Here is a 17,219-nt window from a genome sequence, read left to right on the forward strand (position 1 = left end):
GGTAGGTCATGTATCTATTAAACTGTTTTTTATTGGCTAGGCCCCTGAAGAATCCAGCAATCCTCTTTTTGGTCAGCTCCCACCACTCAGCCTTGCTGCTACAAAAGTCCAGGATGGTCACCTGTGCCTGAAAGAATTCCTCAAAGGATTGTCTAACATGTTCTTCCTCAAGGAGAGTCGAATTCAATCTCCAGATGCCTTTGCCCCTCTGAGGGAAGTCTGAAGCATTCAAGACCACAGATAGCATACAGTGATCAGAGAACTCCACTGCCTGCACCACTGGGGGTGAGAAAGCAGAGGCCTCCTTCAAAAAAAACCTATCTATCCTACTCTGACTATTACCTCGATGAAAGGTGAACCCTGTGTCATCCGGAAGGTGCTTAATGTGCACATCCACAAGACCAGCATCCCTAACCATACTATTTAAAAAAACGCTATCATATCCCAGCCTGTCATTGAAGTCCTTCCTGTCCTTGGGCCTAGTCACAGTATTAAAGTCACCTCCAAAAACCACTTGCCGGGATGTAAAAAGAAATGGCTTGATCCTTGTAAAAAGGCATTTCCTGTCCCACTTTGTGTGCGGCCCATAAATATTAATTAGGCGCAGGTCCTGCCCTCCCACAAGGACGTCTAAGACCATACATCTCCCAATCTCCACCTCAATAACCCGCCGGACAGTTACCATGCCGGTTTTAAACAACACCGCCACCCCGCTGTAAGGCTCGGCCGCAAGAGACCAGTAAGATGGACCATACCTCCACTCTCTCTTGGCCATATGAATATCTGCCAAGGAGGTGAGCCTAGTCTCCTGCAAAAATAAAATTTCAGCATCTAATTGGCTGAACAAAAAGAAGGCCATAGAACGAGCTCTTACCGACTTAATACTGGCGACATTTATTGTCACCACTTTTAATGGAGGGGGAACCGCCATTTGGGTTATTGGGTGGATTGCTTCTTAGCTCCCCTCTGCTGCTCATCACCAGAAGCCTCTTTTTTTCTTGAGGCCTCCTCCAACTCCATTTCTGAATCTGAATTTTGTTCAGAGGAAGCTCCAGATGAGGAAATATCCCAAGCGGAAGCCCTAGAACGGTTGGGGACAGACACTGGGGCTTCCTGTCCCTGTTCCGTCCTCACCGCCTGTCTCTTCCGCCTCACAACCCTCCTTCTCTCCTCCAGGTACTGCAGGTCAGATTCAGAGATGTTTTCATCTCTTGTTTTTTTCTTCAAAGTCTTCGCAGAAGACTTCTTTACAGAAGAAGCAGCAGCACCCTTTTTGGCACATGCCACCGCTCCAGGTGGGGGGGACCTTCCCTTAAGTCAGACCTAGGAGACTCATGGGGCAAGACTGACTCGGGGGGCACAGACTTAGAAGGTTCTGACACAAGAGGAGAGGGTACAGTAGGCTGGGGGGACACAGAGACAGCCACAGAAGGAATACCTACAGACACAGGAGGGTTGGCCACAGAAACTGGGGAGGGATCCTGAACAGGACCTGGGGGGTCAGTCACCGCAGAGGAGGATTGTACACCAGGGGCCTCATCCTCCATCCTGTCCAGCCTCAACAGCTCATCTACTACCTCCTTCTCCATATTGTGCCAGGCCTCCGGACATCGGCTGTAGGGGTGGCCAAGGCGCAAGCACAGGTTGCACCTTATCGCCTGGGTGCAGTCCCTGGCCACATGACCCTGTCCCCGACATACCGAACATATTAAGGCTGAACAGGAGGAGCTAAAATGCCCCTTTTCTCCACAGCGGTGACACAGCTTTGGCTGACCAGGATAAAAAACAGTCATCCTATCCCTCCCTATGAAAGCCGAGGAGGGCAGGTGACGGACAACATTCCCATCCCTGGCCAACCTGACCGTTACTGACCAACCCCCAGTCCAGATGCCACGTTCATCAAGGATTTTATTTGGCGTTGTCAAAACCTCACCATAGTTCCTTAACCAGACCTCCAAGTCCCGAGCAGGAACACTCTCGTTAGTGAGGATGATGGTTATTTTTTTAACCGTTGATCTTTGTGAAACAGCAACTGGTGCCAGATCTTCCCATTCGGGTCTTGACCTGCACCGAGCCTCATATCGTTCCCAGAACAGGTCAAGACCCTCTGGCCTGGTGAAGCTGATTGTGTACTCCCGGCTCCCAGCTACATGTATTAGGGCATAAAGGTCATTCGCCCCAAAGCCCATCTCCAAAATCATATCCACCACCACACGCCGTGCTGGAGAGACTGCACCACCTTCCCATTTAAGAATGACTACATTACGCCTTGGACCCCCAGCAGAAGCCACAGACCCAAGACCGGAACCAGGGGTGCTCAAAGTGGCAGTCTGTGGTGTAAATCTCTGCCTGGAAGCAGGGTTCCTCATTGTCTGCAGCCCTGGCTTAATAATATTACCAGGTGCAGAGCGTACCACCTGAGCAAAAGAAGGCTTATCAGGGCCAAGTCCCCACACTGATGTAACTTTAGCCGGTACATTACTATTATTATCACTATTATTAACTGCTTGTACTGAGCCAGCAGGATTGTCCATTACACACATATTGGCAGCACTATTCAGAACACCTGAAATAGAAGAATCGTTAGAAGAATCGTTACAATCACCATTCATTATCACAGTGTCTGCTGTAGTACCACAGGTGGCCTGATGCTGCAGTATAGAGTCCTGAACAACAGCTGTGACTGGACAAACAGCCTTGGGCTCAGCAAAAGGGGGGTTAATGGGTTGTTCAGGCTCTTGTAGTTCCTTTGCTGCAATGTCATTTTTTAAACGCAGTTTTTCCTGCAAGGAAACATCAGCAGCTGAAATATTGTTGGATACAAAATTACCAGCCTGGGTGTCATTGGGCAAAACATCAGTATTAGCCAAGGTGTTAAATGGCACAAAAATAGTTTTATCAGTCACTTGTGACTTGCTAGGTTTTACCTTATCAGGCACATTATCAGGTATGTTCTCCTCACCAAACACCAGCTGATCCGCCCGTACTGGAGACTCCACTGCCTGGATCACTTTAAGCATGCCTCCTGAGCCCTGAGAAGGCAACGGGCTGCTCACCTCACCTTGGGGGGGCAGGGGGTCAGAACTTGGGGTCCCCTCCTCCACCTCCATCTCTGCCATCCTTGCAAATCTGCGGTCATTGCAGAACTTTTCTTTAAAGGGCCCCTCTTTACCTTCCATCATGGCCACAATGGTTTCCTGGTGTTGAACCCGGACCTTTGCCAACTGGATTTCCGAATCCATAGATCCACGGCTGCGGCTGTGTAAACCTTTACGTTGCTTTCGCAGGCGTTTCAACTCTGCTCTCAGTTTGTAGAGCTGGTCTCTCTCCCTATTCAGGACCTTGATCCCGGCCACCACTCGCTCCCGAATGGACTCGGTATCCTCATCCTCACCAGGGGCAGAGAGATCTCCAGCCATAGCTTGTCCAGGAGCAGGTATGTCATCCATCAGCCCAGGGGATGGTTCAGAGCTTCCAGCAGGAGAGGCCCTGCTGGCCTGCATGGCCTCCCCAGATAGGGGCCAGCAGGGCTGGGAGAGATTTTACTGAACTCCCCTCTCACAGAAATCACCTGGAGCAGCTCCAGACACACAGCCAGAGAACCTTCCTGCAGCCACACCCGAAGCTGAATGATGGGAAACTACTCCTTCCACTGACACCAATGATAGGGCACTATTCCTCCCACTGACAGCAATGATGGGACACTATTCCTCCCACTGACACCAACGATGGGGCACTATTCCTCCCACTGATACCAATGATGGGACACTATTCCTCCTACTGACACCAATGATGGGGCACTATTCCTCCCACTGATACCAATGATGGGACACTATTCCTCCCACTAATACCAATGATGGGGCACTATTGATCTTTTATTGAAAAGAATCAAGCAACATATTTTATACAAAAGTAAAAAACAGAACTATAGTACAATATTCCAACCGAAAACAAAGGAATACACATCCATGTGCAGAATATATACAATATAAACATAATCCACTTCCAACATTTTTAGAAAACTATTTACATAAAGCAGCAGAGAGGGCCTAAGAGGCACAACCCATCACCTATGTACGCAGCAATTTATCAAAAACTGAGCATTAAGAAAAAAATCTAGGGTGATAAGAGACAGAAAGCCACACCCGGGAAAGAGACTCCTGGCAGTCAGGGAGGCTTGAAACCCCTCCACGCCTTCAGCCAAGCCCTCTGACCCCACTTGTCTCTCTCAAGCGCCCAAATCTTCCCCACCTCATGCAGAATGTCACACACCACCACCTGAACAGGAAGGATTTTACGCCGAAGGGTGACCTGACACCGTGCGTTCCAGGTGTAATAACGGACTACTAAGCTAACTAAAAAAAGTGTATCCAAACAAAAGCCCCCACCAGTATTGAATGCTCCGTACACCCACTCAGCATAACCCAGCCTGGAGAGGAAAGGAACACTGAGGGCCCGCCCCACCTGTTTGTTTACCTCTATGTTAAAAGGGCAACGAAGCAGAAAATGGTCCATAGTCTCCTCCTCACCTGCACATTCCTCCCGAGGACAACCACGATCCATCCCACTGCAGAATTCCAAATTGCCCTCCCGTGGAAGCACAACCAGGCCAGATCCCTGAATTTAAGGGGTACTCTAGCCAAATTAATCAGTCTTATCCCTTCCCTCAAAATTGGGCCTGGGCAATCCCTTAACCACTTAAGCCCCGGAAGATTTTACCCCCATTCCGACCAGGGGGTATTTTGCGATTCGGCACTGCGTGAATTTAACGCACAATCGCGCGGTCGTGCGACGCTGTACCTAAACGAATTTGACGTCCTTTTTTTCCCACAAACAGAGCTTTCTTTTGGTGGTATTTGATCACCTGTGCGATTTTTTGATCACGCGCTATAAACAAAAAAAGAGCGTCAATTTTGCAAAAATAACAATATTTTTCACATTTTTTTATATGAAATTCCCCCAAAAAAAAATGTAAAAATCAAAATTTTTAAAAATTTTCGGCCAATTTGTTTTATGCTACCTATGTTTGGTAAAAAAAATCGCAAAAAGCGTATTTTGATTGGTTTGCGCAAAAGTTATCGCGTTTACTAACAAAGGGAAAGATTTTTGTCATTTTTGTTGTTTTTTTTTTTAACGCGTAATGGCGGCGATCTGCGATTTTTTTTGCGGTACTGCGACATTGCGGCGGACAGATCGGACCCTTGACTGACATTTTTGACACTTTTGGGGTTACCAGTGACATTACTGCAGTAATCAGTGCTATACATATGCACTGTTACTGTAAAAATACACTGGTAGTGAAGGGGTTAACTTTATTTGGAAGGGAGGGGCTGTGTGTGTCCCTAGGGGCGTGGTTTCTACTGTGATTGGCTGTGGCTCTAGCTGTAAGGACACTGGTCAACGGATCTACATACCAGATCCGTTTTATCAGTGTCTTTGCAGCGAGGAGAATGACAGGCAGTTTGTTTACACAAGCTGCCTGACATTCTCCCTCTCCCCCGCCGATCGCCGAGTGGCCGGCGGACATCGGGTCCGCTGGTCACACGCGCGGGGGGGTCCGTGACCACGTGGGAGTGGGAGCGCGCCTCCGGGGGCGCGCGCTCGCTCCCTAGACCCTCACAAGCAAGCAACGTAGCCCTACGTTAGTTTGCCTGTGAGGGGCTGACCGCCGACGTAGATAGTCGTGCGGCGGTCGGCAAGTGGTTAAGGCCAGTGGGTCATGAAAGACTTCACTCAAGACTCGGCTCATAAGGACTTTCCTCTGAGCAGATTTGAGATCTTCAGCCGACAGTCACTACTGCCGCAGCAACTTCAGACACGGAGCTACATAGGCTGGAAGCTGACCACGATGACCCCTGAGATTCTTCACTTGGCCACCTTCTTCCCAAAGTCGCAGAAAAGGCCTAAACCAAGATCTAAACATGCCTGCCCATCCAGGAGGTTCCACTGCAAGCATACTACCAATGTTAAACTTGAGAAATAGCAGTGAAAAGAAAAGAACGGGGTTAGCCATACCTAAGCCACCCTCCCTCCTGGATAGATAGGTGACATTCCTTTTGATGGGGTTCAGTCTGTTCTCCCACAGCATCTGGAAGAACACACTATAGATCCTAGCATAGAGAGACACTGGCAAGATGCAGACAGGGCTGACATACAAGAAGATCGGTATCAGGTAAGTCTTAATCAGATCAACCCTTTCCCTCAGAGATAACTTCCATCTCTTCCAGCTGACCACCTTAGTATTGGCAACTTCCAGCCTGCCTTCCCAATTTTCGAGGCCATAATCGCCAGGTCCAAATTCAATGCCTAATATCTTAATTTTTTCCGGGGGCACTGGAAAGGTGTCCGGGAGATCAAACCCCTCACCTTCCTTTCCCATTCAAAAAACTTCACTCTTTTCCTGATTGATCTTGGAGCCTGATGCTTCAGAGTACCGTGATGTCAGAGAGACCACCTCCTCCGCTTCATCTGTCCCAGTGACATTCACTGACATATCATCCGCATAGGCAACAACCCTCAAAGGCGGCTCACCCTGGATTCCCACTGGTTCCCCACACAACATGCTGCTCTCTAGCCTGATGAAGGGGTCAATTGCAAACACATAGAGCAGGGGACTCAGGGGACAACCCTGGCGCACCCCAGAGCCAACCTCAAAGGACTGTCCATCCCAACCATTAACAAAAGGGAAGCTATCTGCCCCCTTATACAAGACTTTTAACCAATTGACAAAAACACCCGACAGACCGTACTTACTAAAGAGCAACCACAGGTACTCATGGTTGACACGATCGAAAGCCTTTGCCTGATTCAATGCCAGTAGATATTTTCCCCAGCCTGCAGCCCTGCACTGCTCCAAGGTCTCCCAGACACCTAAAACCGCTGTGAAGGTGCTCCTACCCTGGATCGAACAGTGCTGATGGCGAGAAAGCAAAGACTCTGCTACTGCCGATAGGCGCCAGAAAAGTATCTTCGCCAGCACCTTTCTATCGACATTGAGAAGGCAGATGGGGCGCCAATTCTCAATCATCGAAGGATCTTTACCTTTTGAAAGAAGAATCACAGCTGAGTGTCTCATGGAAGGGGGAAGCACCCCTTCAGCAAGACAACTGTTAAAAACCTCTACCAAATGTGGGGCCAGAATAGACTTAAAGACTTTGTAAAACTCAGCCGTCAGACCATCCGGTCCAGGTGACTTTTTGATGGCAAGCTGTTCAATTGCCCTCGTCACCTCTTCAACTGTGATCTCTTCTGTCAAATTCATCAAAGGGACATCTCCACCATTTAGACCTGGAGTAGAGTCTAAAAAGCTTTCCATCTTATCTCGGTCAAGCTCTTTCCTCCCAAGAAGTTCAGCATAAAAAGACCTCACGACCTCCAGGATCCCTGACCTGGACTTTGTCAAGGAACCTGTACTATCCTTAAGGCCAACGACCATCTTAACAGTTACACCCTGTTTGCAGTTCTGGTAAGGGTCAGGCGAGTAGTATTTCCCATAGTCCCGCTCCAGAACCAAAGAGGTATGCCGGTCATATTGACACTTCCTGAGGAGGATTTTCACTTCAGAGATTGCCCCAGGATCTCCTCCTCTCGAGACAAGAATATCCAGCTTCCTCCGCAAACGTTGGTAGGTCATGTATCTATTAAACTGTTTTTTATTGGCTAGGCCCCTGAAGAATCCAGCAATCCTCTTTTTGGTCCGCTCCCAACACTCAGCCTTGCTGCTACAAAGTCCAGGATGGTCACCTGTGCCTGAAAGAATTCCTCATAGGATTGTCTAACATGTTCTTCCTCAAGGAGTGTCGAATTTAATCGCCAGATGCCCTTGCCCCTCTGAGGGAAGTCTGAAGCATTCAAGATCACAGATAGCATACAGTGATCAGAGAACTCCACTGCCTGCACCACTGGGGGTGAGAAAGCAGAGGCCTCCTTCAAAAAAAACCTATCTATTCTACTCTGACTATTACCTCGATGAAAGGTGAACCCCGTGTCATCCGGAAGGTGCTTAATGTGCACATCCACAAGACCAGCATCCCTAACCATACTATTTAAAAAACGCTATCATATCCCAGCCTGTCTTTGAAGTCCTTCCTGTCCTTGGGCATAGTCACAGTATTAAAGTCACCTCCAAAAACCACTTGCCGGGATGTAAAAAGAAATGGCTTGATCCTTGCAAAAAGGCATTTCCTGTCCCACTTTGTGTGCAGCCCATAAACATTAATTAGGCGCAGGTCCTGCCCTCCCACAAGAATGTCTAAGACCATACATCTCCCAATCTCCACCTCCATAACCCGCCGGACAGTTACCAATGCCGGTTTTAAACAACACCGCCACCCCGCCTTAAGGCTTGGCCGCAAGAGACCAGTAAGATGGACCATACCTCCACTCTCTTGGCCATATGAATATCTGCCAAGGAGGTGAGCCTAGTCTCCTGCAAAAATAAAATTTCAGCATCTAATTGGCTGAACAAAAAGAAGGCCATAGAACGAGCTCTTACCGACTTAATACTGGCGACATTTATTGTCACCACTTTTAACAGAGGGGGAACCGCCATTTGGGTTATTGGGTAGATTGCTTCTTAGCTCCCCTCTGCTGCTCATCACCAGAAGCCTCTCTCTTTCTTGAGGCCTCCTCCAATTCCATTTCTGGATCAGAATTTTGCTCAGAAGAAGCTCCAGAAGAGGAAATATCCCATGCAGAAGCCCTAGAACGGTTGGGGATAGACACTGGGGCTTCCTGTCCCTGTTCCGTCCTCACCGCCTGTCTCTAACGCCTCACAACCCTCCTTCTCTCCTCCAGGTACTGCAGGTCAGATTCAGAGATGTTATCATCTCTTGCTTTTTTCTTGGAAGTTTTTACAGAAGACTTCTTTACAGAAGAAGCAGCAGCACCCTTTTTGGTACCTTCTACCACTCCTGGTGGGTGGGGGGGCTTCCCTTAAGCTAGACCTAGGAGGGGAAGACTCATGGGGCATAACTGACTTGGGGGGCACAGACTTGGAAGGTTCTGACACAAGAGGAATGGGTACATTAGGCTGGGGGGGGGCAGAGACAGCCACAGAAGGAATACCTACAGACACAGGAGAGTTGGTCACAGAAACTGGGGAGGGATCCTGAACAGGACCAGGGGGGTCAGTCACCACAGAGGAGGATGGTACACCAGGGGCCTCATCCTCCATCCTGTCCAGCCTCAACAGTTCATCTACTACCTCCTTCTCCATATTGTGCCAGGCCTCCAGACATCGGCTGTAGGGGTGGCCAAGGCGCAGGCACAGGTTGCACCTTATCGCCTGGGTGCAGTCCCTGGCCACGTGACCCTGTCCCCGACTTTCCCAACATATTAAGCCTGAACAGGAGGAGCTAAAATGCCCCTTTTCACCACAGCGGTGACACAGCTTTGGCTGACCAGGATAAAAAACAGTCATCCTATCCCTCCCTATGAAAGCCGAGGAGGGCAGGTGACGGACAACATTCCCATCCCTGGCCAACCTGACCGTTACTGACCAACCCCAGTCCAGATGCCACGTTCATCAAGGATTTTATTTGGCGTTGTCAAAACCTCACCATAGTTCCTTAACCAGACCTCTAAGTCCCGAGCAGGAACACTCTCGTTAGTGAGGATGATGGTTATTTTTTTAACCGTTGATTTTTGCGAAACAGCAACTGGTGCCAGATCTTCCCATTCGGGCCTTGACCTGCACCGAGCCTCATATCGTTCCCAGAACAGGTCAAGACCCTCTGGCCTGGTGAAGCTGATTGTGTACTCCCGGCTCCCAGCTACATGTATTAGGGCATAAAGGTCTTTTGCCCCAAAGCCCATCTCCAAAATCATATCCACCACCACACGCCGTGCTGGAGGGATTGCACCACCTTCCCATTTGAGAATAACCACATTTCGTCTTGGACCCCCAGCAGAAGCCAGAGACCCAAGACCGGAACCAGGGGTGCTCAAAGTGGCAGTGGCAGTTTGTGGTGTAAATCTATGCCTGGAAGCAGGGTTCCTCATTGGCTGCAGCCCTGGCTTAATAATATTACCAGGGGCAGAGCGTACCACCTGAGCAAAAGAAGACTTATCAAGGCCAAGGCCCCACACTGATGTAATTTTAGCCGGTATATTACTATTATTATTATCACTATTACTAACTTCTTGTACTGAGCCAGCAGGATTGTCCATTACACACATATTGGCAGGATTATTCAGAACACCTGAAATAGAAGAAATGTCACAAGGATTGTTCATTATCACAGTGTCTGCTGTAGTACCACAGGTGGCCTGATGCTGCAGTGTAGAGTCCTGAACAACAGCTGTGACTGGACAAACAGCCTTGGGCTCAGCAAAAGGGGGGTTAATGGGTTGCTCTGGCTCTTGTAGTTCCTTTGCTGCAATGTCCTTTTTTAAACACAGTTTTTCCTGCGAGGAAACATCAGCAGACAAAGTATTGCTGGATATGAAATTACCAGCCTGTGTGTCATTGGGCAAAACATCCGCAATAGCCAAGGTGTTAAATGGCACAAAAATAGTTTTATCAGTCACTTGTGACTTGCTAGGTTTTACCTTATCAGGCACATTATCAAGTTCTCCTCACCAAACACCAACTGATCCACCCGTAATGGAGACTCCACTGCCTGGATCACTTTCAGCATGCCTCCTGAGCCCTGAGAAGACAATGGGCTGCTTACCTCACCCTGGGGGGGCAGGGGGTCAGAACTGGGGGTCTCCTCCACCTCCATCTTTGCCATCCTTGCGAATCTCCTGTCATTGCAAAACTTTTCCTTAAAGGGCCCCTCTCTGCCTTCCATCATGGCCACAATGGTTTCCTGGTGTTGAACCCGGACCTTTGCCAACTGGATTTCCGAATCCATAGATCCACGGTTGCGGCTGTACAAACCTTCACGTTGCTTTCGCAGACGCTTCAACTCCGCTCTCAGTTTGTAGAGCTGGTCTCTCTCCCTATTCAGGACCTTGATCCCGGCCACCACTCGCTCCCGAATGGACTCGGTATCTTCATCCTCACCATGGGCAGAGAGATCCCCAGCCATGGCTTGTCCAGTAGCAGGCATGTCATCCATCCGCCCAGGGGATGGCTGAGAGCTTCCAGCAGGAGAGGCCCCGCTGGCCTGCATGGCCTCCCCAGATAGGAGCCAGCAGGGCTGGGAGAGATTTTTCCAGACTCCCCACTCACAGATCACCTGGAGCAGCTCCAGACACTCAGCAAGAGAACCTTCCAGCAGCCACAACCGAAGCTGAATGATGGGAAACTACTCCTCCCACTGACACCAACAATGGGGCACAATTCCTCCCACTGACACCAATGATGGGGCACTATTCCTCCACTGATACCAATGTTGGGGCACTATTCCTCCCACTGACACCAATGATGGGGCACTGTTCTGTCTCTAGGACAGAGAGCTAAACTTTCCTGCTCCATAAACTTCAGATACCATATTTCTTTGATCTCAAATTTCTTAGAACAAGCCAGGTGAAACTACAAATTATAAATAAACATAATGATAAAAATAAACATCAATCAGTACAAAATAGCATGCAACAAAAAACAATGAGTTAAAATACAGGATGATATAACAAGAACCCACTTTTTAAGCTCTCTCAGGGGTGATAGCAAAAGATTGAGAAAACATGTCTTGCTGCCATGCTGTACCTTCTCAAAATGGTGGTTGATTCACTTCCTTTAGAAATCCTACCCAGAAAGCCCTGGTTCCCTAACAACTTTATTAAACACATTCTGAGTTTACAATTTTTGCAGAACAGTTGAAGCTATACCAGAAAGGAACAGTAGATGGCGCCTGCGTTCTGCATAAAACTAACTTGTGTGAGTCAAGAAAGCCCAACATGTTATTTTAAGCAACATAAACACAAGTAATCAGAACAGAAGTCTGGTGGACAGAACGGGCACTAGTCCTCCTACTGATACCAATCCATCGTCAATGTAAATCCATTGTCAATCACGTCGCTCGCTGACCCAAAAAATAGAAAAGAATTAAAAACACTCCCGCCTCCTGGGAGGCCTCCTGCCCTTTGATATGTATTATATAGACAAGAGGCAGGGCCACCTGGCTATGTCACCCGCCTCCTTCTGCCGTCAGTGCCCAGATTCTGATAAGCTCCCCGCTCTCAGACCCTAACAACCACAGCCCATGGTTGTCGGAAAGAGGCTCCCCTGCCCCAAAGCACCTGCCCCCCCCCCCCCATGTTAAAGGGCATGTTGCCTGGTATGGCTCGCCCCCTCCACCTTTTCTGACCTGCCAGGCTGCATGCCCAGGAAAATGGTCTGGTATGAATTTTGGGGGGGGACCTCACGCCATTTTAAAAAAAGATTTTGCCGTAGGGTACCCTTCTAAATCCATACCAGACCCGAAGAGCCTGGTATAGACTGGAGGAGACCCCATGCCATTTCTTTCTTTCTTTTTTTACAAGCACTTTTTTTTTTTATTGTTCAGCAGTCAGCGGGAAAAACCCATTGACAGCTGATGTCTTGTTGGATGTTAAGGACGCCACGGCCGGCTCTCCGGCCCCACTCTTTAATGACCAACTTACACTGCACTTTACCCAATCAGGTTCAGAATGCACTGTGCAGCGCTCAGCGCATTGCGGGATATTCGTCAGGGTGAACACCCTGCAAATTTGGGTGTTCGGTGAACGGCCGAACATGCAAATGTTTGGACCAAATTCATGCTCGGGCCGAACCGTTTGGCCATTTCTAATTGTGAGCATTCCCATTTAAACCCTTACCGATTGCTCTTAAATTTTTTGAGGATGTTATTGCTTAACCGATTCCCGACCGCCCACCGACGATTTACTGCGCCATTGCGGCACTCCTGCGCAAACCGACGTAGACCTACGTCAGTCGCACACCTGCAGCTAGGGGGCGCGCTCCCGCCCCCACTCAGCAGCGGGGACTCCAATTCACAGGGCAGGTTGCTCCGATTGTTGCCTGACACCAGCGATCGCTCCCCGCTGAGAGAGAAGAACGGTCGGATGTTGTAAACACAGCCAACCGTTCTTCTCCCTGGAATGATCACAGAGCACCTGTGATCCTTCTATATAGGATCGCATGTCTCTGTGATAATTTCATAAGCCCCTCCCCCCACAGTTAGAAACACTCCCTTAGGCTAACATTTAGCCCCTCGATCACCTACAGTGTTAACCCCCTCCCTGCCAGTGCCATTAGTACAGTGACAGTGCATATTTTTAGCACTGATTACTGTAGTAATGTCACTGGTCCCCCCAAAAGTGTAAAAAAGTCAGTTAGAGGTCCAATCTGTCCGCTGCAATGTCGCAGTCCCGCAAAAAATCTCAGATCGCCGCCATTGCTTAAAAAAGAAACCAATAAAAATGACGTAAATCTTTCCCGTAGTTTGTAGATGCGATAACTTTTGCGCAAACCAATCAAAATACGCTTATTGTGATGTTTAGATAAGGGTCTGGTATGGATTCTTGGGGGGACCCCACGCCATTTTTGTAATACACTGTTTTTAATAACATTTCTCTATTGCTGAGCAATGTCAGCATTCTTTCCTTTACATTCATCTGCCGGTGGGGAAGCCCGCTGACAGGTGATGACTCATGGTTGTTAAGGACGCGGGTGGCCGGCTTCCCAACCCACTGCTTAACAACCAGCTATTTCCTCACACAGAATTTGAATAGGTTGATTGTTTTTTGACCAATCTGAATTCTAACCATTCTGAAAAGTTGGAATTCGTTAGAAAATTAATAAATGAACCAAAATTTAGCGAAAACAAAATGAAACTGAATGAATTCTGAAACCAAACTAAACGATTTCCATAACAAAACAAAATTAGTAACATAACAAATCTATCTGAAACTAAACTGAACTAATTTTTCCATTCTGCACAAGTCTATTCCTCCTTCCACCCATCTGTTCATATTCCATAAGCTTTATCAGATCTAATCTCCTTTTCTTTGTCTCTGCAGGTCCCCGGAAAAACAACTAAAGTGATATATATCTTTCTATCTGGATCTAGCATCTACTTTTTGGATGATACTCTAGATCAGGGGATTTCAAACTATGGCCCTCCAGTTATTCAGGACCTACAATTCCCATCATGCCTAGTCACATCTGTGAATGTCAGAGTTTTACAATGCCTCATGGGATGTGTAGTTCCGCAACAGGTGGAGGGCCGTAGTTTGGAGATCTCTGCTCTAGCTCAACAACAGTTAGTCACACAAGAGACATTTCCACTACTTACAGCTATCCTTGGGTCATCAGCAGTTCTTGAGCTTTGACCATTATGTCCCATAATCCTGGGTATGCCCTGGTTACCGGTTCATAGTCAAATACCAATCAGTCCACTATAGAGAGATTATTTTTCTCCAATTATTTCTGTCAGTTCTGCCAAGTCAATCCTGGGAGCCTCCTCTGTGTGGACTTTGAGAAAATAGGTGACTCTTCCACTTGTTTACCAAGAATATTTAGACATATTTGACAAGAATGGGTCAGACTATTTTCCTCCACATCGTATTTATTATTGTTCAATTGAACTTCTACCCAGATTCCATTTAACTGAATCTTCCACTTTATCAGATCATGATAACTGTTAAGAATATTTAAAAAGATTAATAAATCCTTCTGCTTCTACTGAGGGCACAAGCATGCAATTTTTGGAAAGGAAGGACAAATCTCTTTGCCTTTGGATCAGTTACGGGACCCTCAACAAGGTAACAAGACCTAACAAGCTACCACTAGTTCCCAAGGTTTTCCAACGATTGGGGTCTTCCAATATTTTTGCCAAGCTCAACCTCTAAGAGTTCTGGGGAAAGATGAATGGAAGACAACATTTCGCATCTAGTTTTGTCTGAGTACACTATGATGCCCTTTAGGCTCAGTATTGCCCCCGAAACACATATCCAGTCACTGTCCAAATTGTTCTGCCTTAACCCTCCTAACATCTCTAAAATATACTCCTTCTTTACCAATGATACCACATAGCTACTAATTCACTCTCTGGTCTGGGTATCTCCAATATTGCAGCTTCCTGCTTTCCCCTCTTCAGTATGTGGGCCGGGCCTACTTTGCCCATGTGGGGTACCATTTGCATTGAACGCATTTATCAGTGCCCAGGATCAGGTGACAACTGTGGTCATGTGAAAAATCTAACATCAAGGCAGTTCCCCGACTTACAGATGAGCCTTCACTGTGTGCAGCAATAAATGCCGAGTTTCTCTGACAAGTGGCTTGTCCCATGTCACTACACACTGTAACTTGTATGTTTGCATTTAGAGGGATGTGCTCAGCCTGTGCCCAGTCCACTAGTCCAGTGTACTTCTGTTACCTCACTCCCAGGTAACAGAAAGGGGTCCCGCCATGCAAATAGCATGGACCTCATGCATGCACTTGTATCTCTGTAATGAGAGTCCAGGTCCAATTGCTATTGGATACCGACCGTTGGGGAGTGGGCCAAACAATGACCCCCCTCGCTAATGGAGGACCTGTCACCTTACAAGGAAACCATGCCTAAAAAATTGGTTGCTTGGTGTCTTGAAATTGTACTTGGTTACTCTTAGCAACTATACTCCTCTTCTTGTCTTGGTGTTACTTCATACCCCATAGTACTTCATAGACCCTGGTTCCTTAGTGTGACGGTTCGCACCGTCACTGACAGTGAAAAAACTATGTGACAGATAAATTGATGGTTTGGACTGCTTCAGTTGGTCAGACTTGTAACAGATGCATGTCATCAGCTCAAACACCTGTCTTCCACGGATTGTAAATTATGCTGATTTGCTCACCAATTGTTAACGGTGGGTTCTCCGTATTTACACTATAATAATGTATATTATATCTTGTTTTACCTTTGGTGCCGGCAGTCTGGGCTTCCAGGCTGACTTAAGTTCGCTGAGCTAATTAGCATGTAAATGATAACCTTGTCTAGAAGGGATTAGCCATGAGTCTGCTGTACCTCGTTATCTCACCATTGTGTGATGCTTTATGTAAATATTCAGGTCATTGTTCATGTAGTGACTGTCATGCTTCTCAAGTGTATAAAAGTCTGCTACTTGTTTTAATAAAGGAGTTAGTTGTTTCCAGTATACAAGCTAAGTGTCAGGCTAGTTTTGTATGACAGCGGCTGGGATTTGATATCTATGTTCATGACTGCGAGGAAGCCGTATACTGACGGAAGACCACAAGTACAGTGTGGGTCTGAGGTTCCGTTACATTGGTGGCAAGCGGTGGGATGCTTCCTGCAGTCTGGAACATCCAAACCTCCACCGGGATCCAAGGTCCGGGGAGCAGAAGAGGAGAGGTACAGATATCAGCCACCATAGAAGAGGAATTTGGAAGGAGGTTGCGAGAGATGCGGATACAGCACAGGGGACCAGTGTAGGAGAAGTTCCTGCTAGGATGGCACGATTCAATCCGATTGGAACTCTGGGAGGAAGCGCTAGCTCGTGAGCAGGGACACCAGGGAAAAATCCTCCCTCCTTCCAGGAAAGGTACTGGTCGCAGTACGAAGTGCGAATGGTGTTTTTGGGGAGACAACCGCATAATGAATGGAAAGCAGAGTTAAGAAGGCTGGTCCAGGTGGAGATGCGGTTGGATGAGAACTATAGAGCCCTCCACTGGTATGTAACCCAAGTGTGCCCATGGACAGCAGACGACAGTCCAACGGAAGGCTTTTGCTACGGCGGCCTGGGGCTGTTATTAGAGAGGCTGTCTGAGGACCCAGACTTTGGGAGCAATTTGGAGTGGCGTTTGGAGGAAATCTTAGAATACAGAGAACAGATGCTGAATGTCTTGGACATGCACTGGGCACTGGAAGAATTGGAATTTCTAGCCAATCAGAAATGGGAGCTGGAGATCGCCTACAGACGGCTGCTAGACTCTGCTCAGTACCAGGCCTGGGCTCCCCTTGCCTGGGAATATCCAGAAGTACCAGCTGACAGTCCAGAAATCCTGACTGAAGAACTGACAATATGGCACAGTAATAGTGTGCTTTGCTCACCTGCAGCCACGGTTTTGGATACGGAGGTCTTATGGCGGATGCAGCAAGTGCTGACTCACCTTGACTAACCTGTTTCTGCACAGGACGAGCTTGGATGGAGGAATGCATCTGATCAGCCGCTGGATAAAGGTATGGGAGAAGAGGAAGCCATCTTCATTCCCAAACCACGGATTACAAATTTAATGGACTTTCCATTGGAAGATGATTTGGATTATAAATCACCTACAAAAGTGTTAGCAC

This window comes from Pelophylax lessonae (genome assembly GCF_965119305.1).
Source record: "Pelophylax lessonae genome assembly, chromosome: 1".
In the NCBI taxonomy this organism is placed as follows: Eukaryota; Metazoa; Chordata; class Amphibia; order Anura; family Ranidae; genus Pelophylax; species Pelophylax lessonae.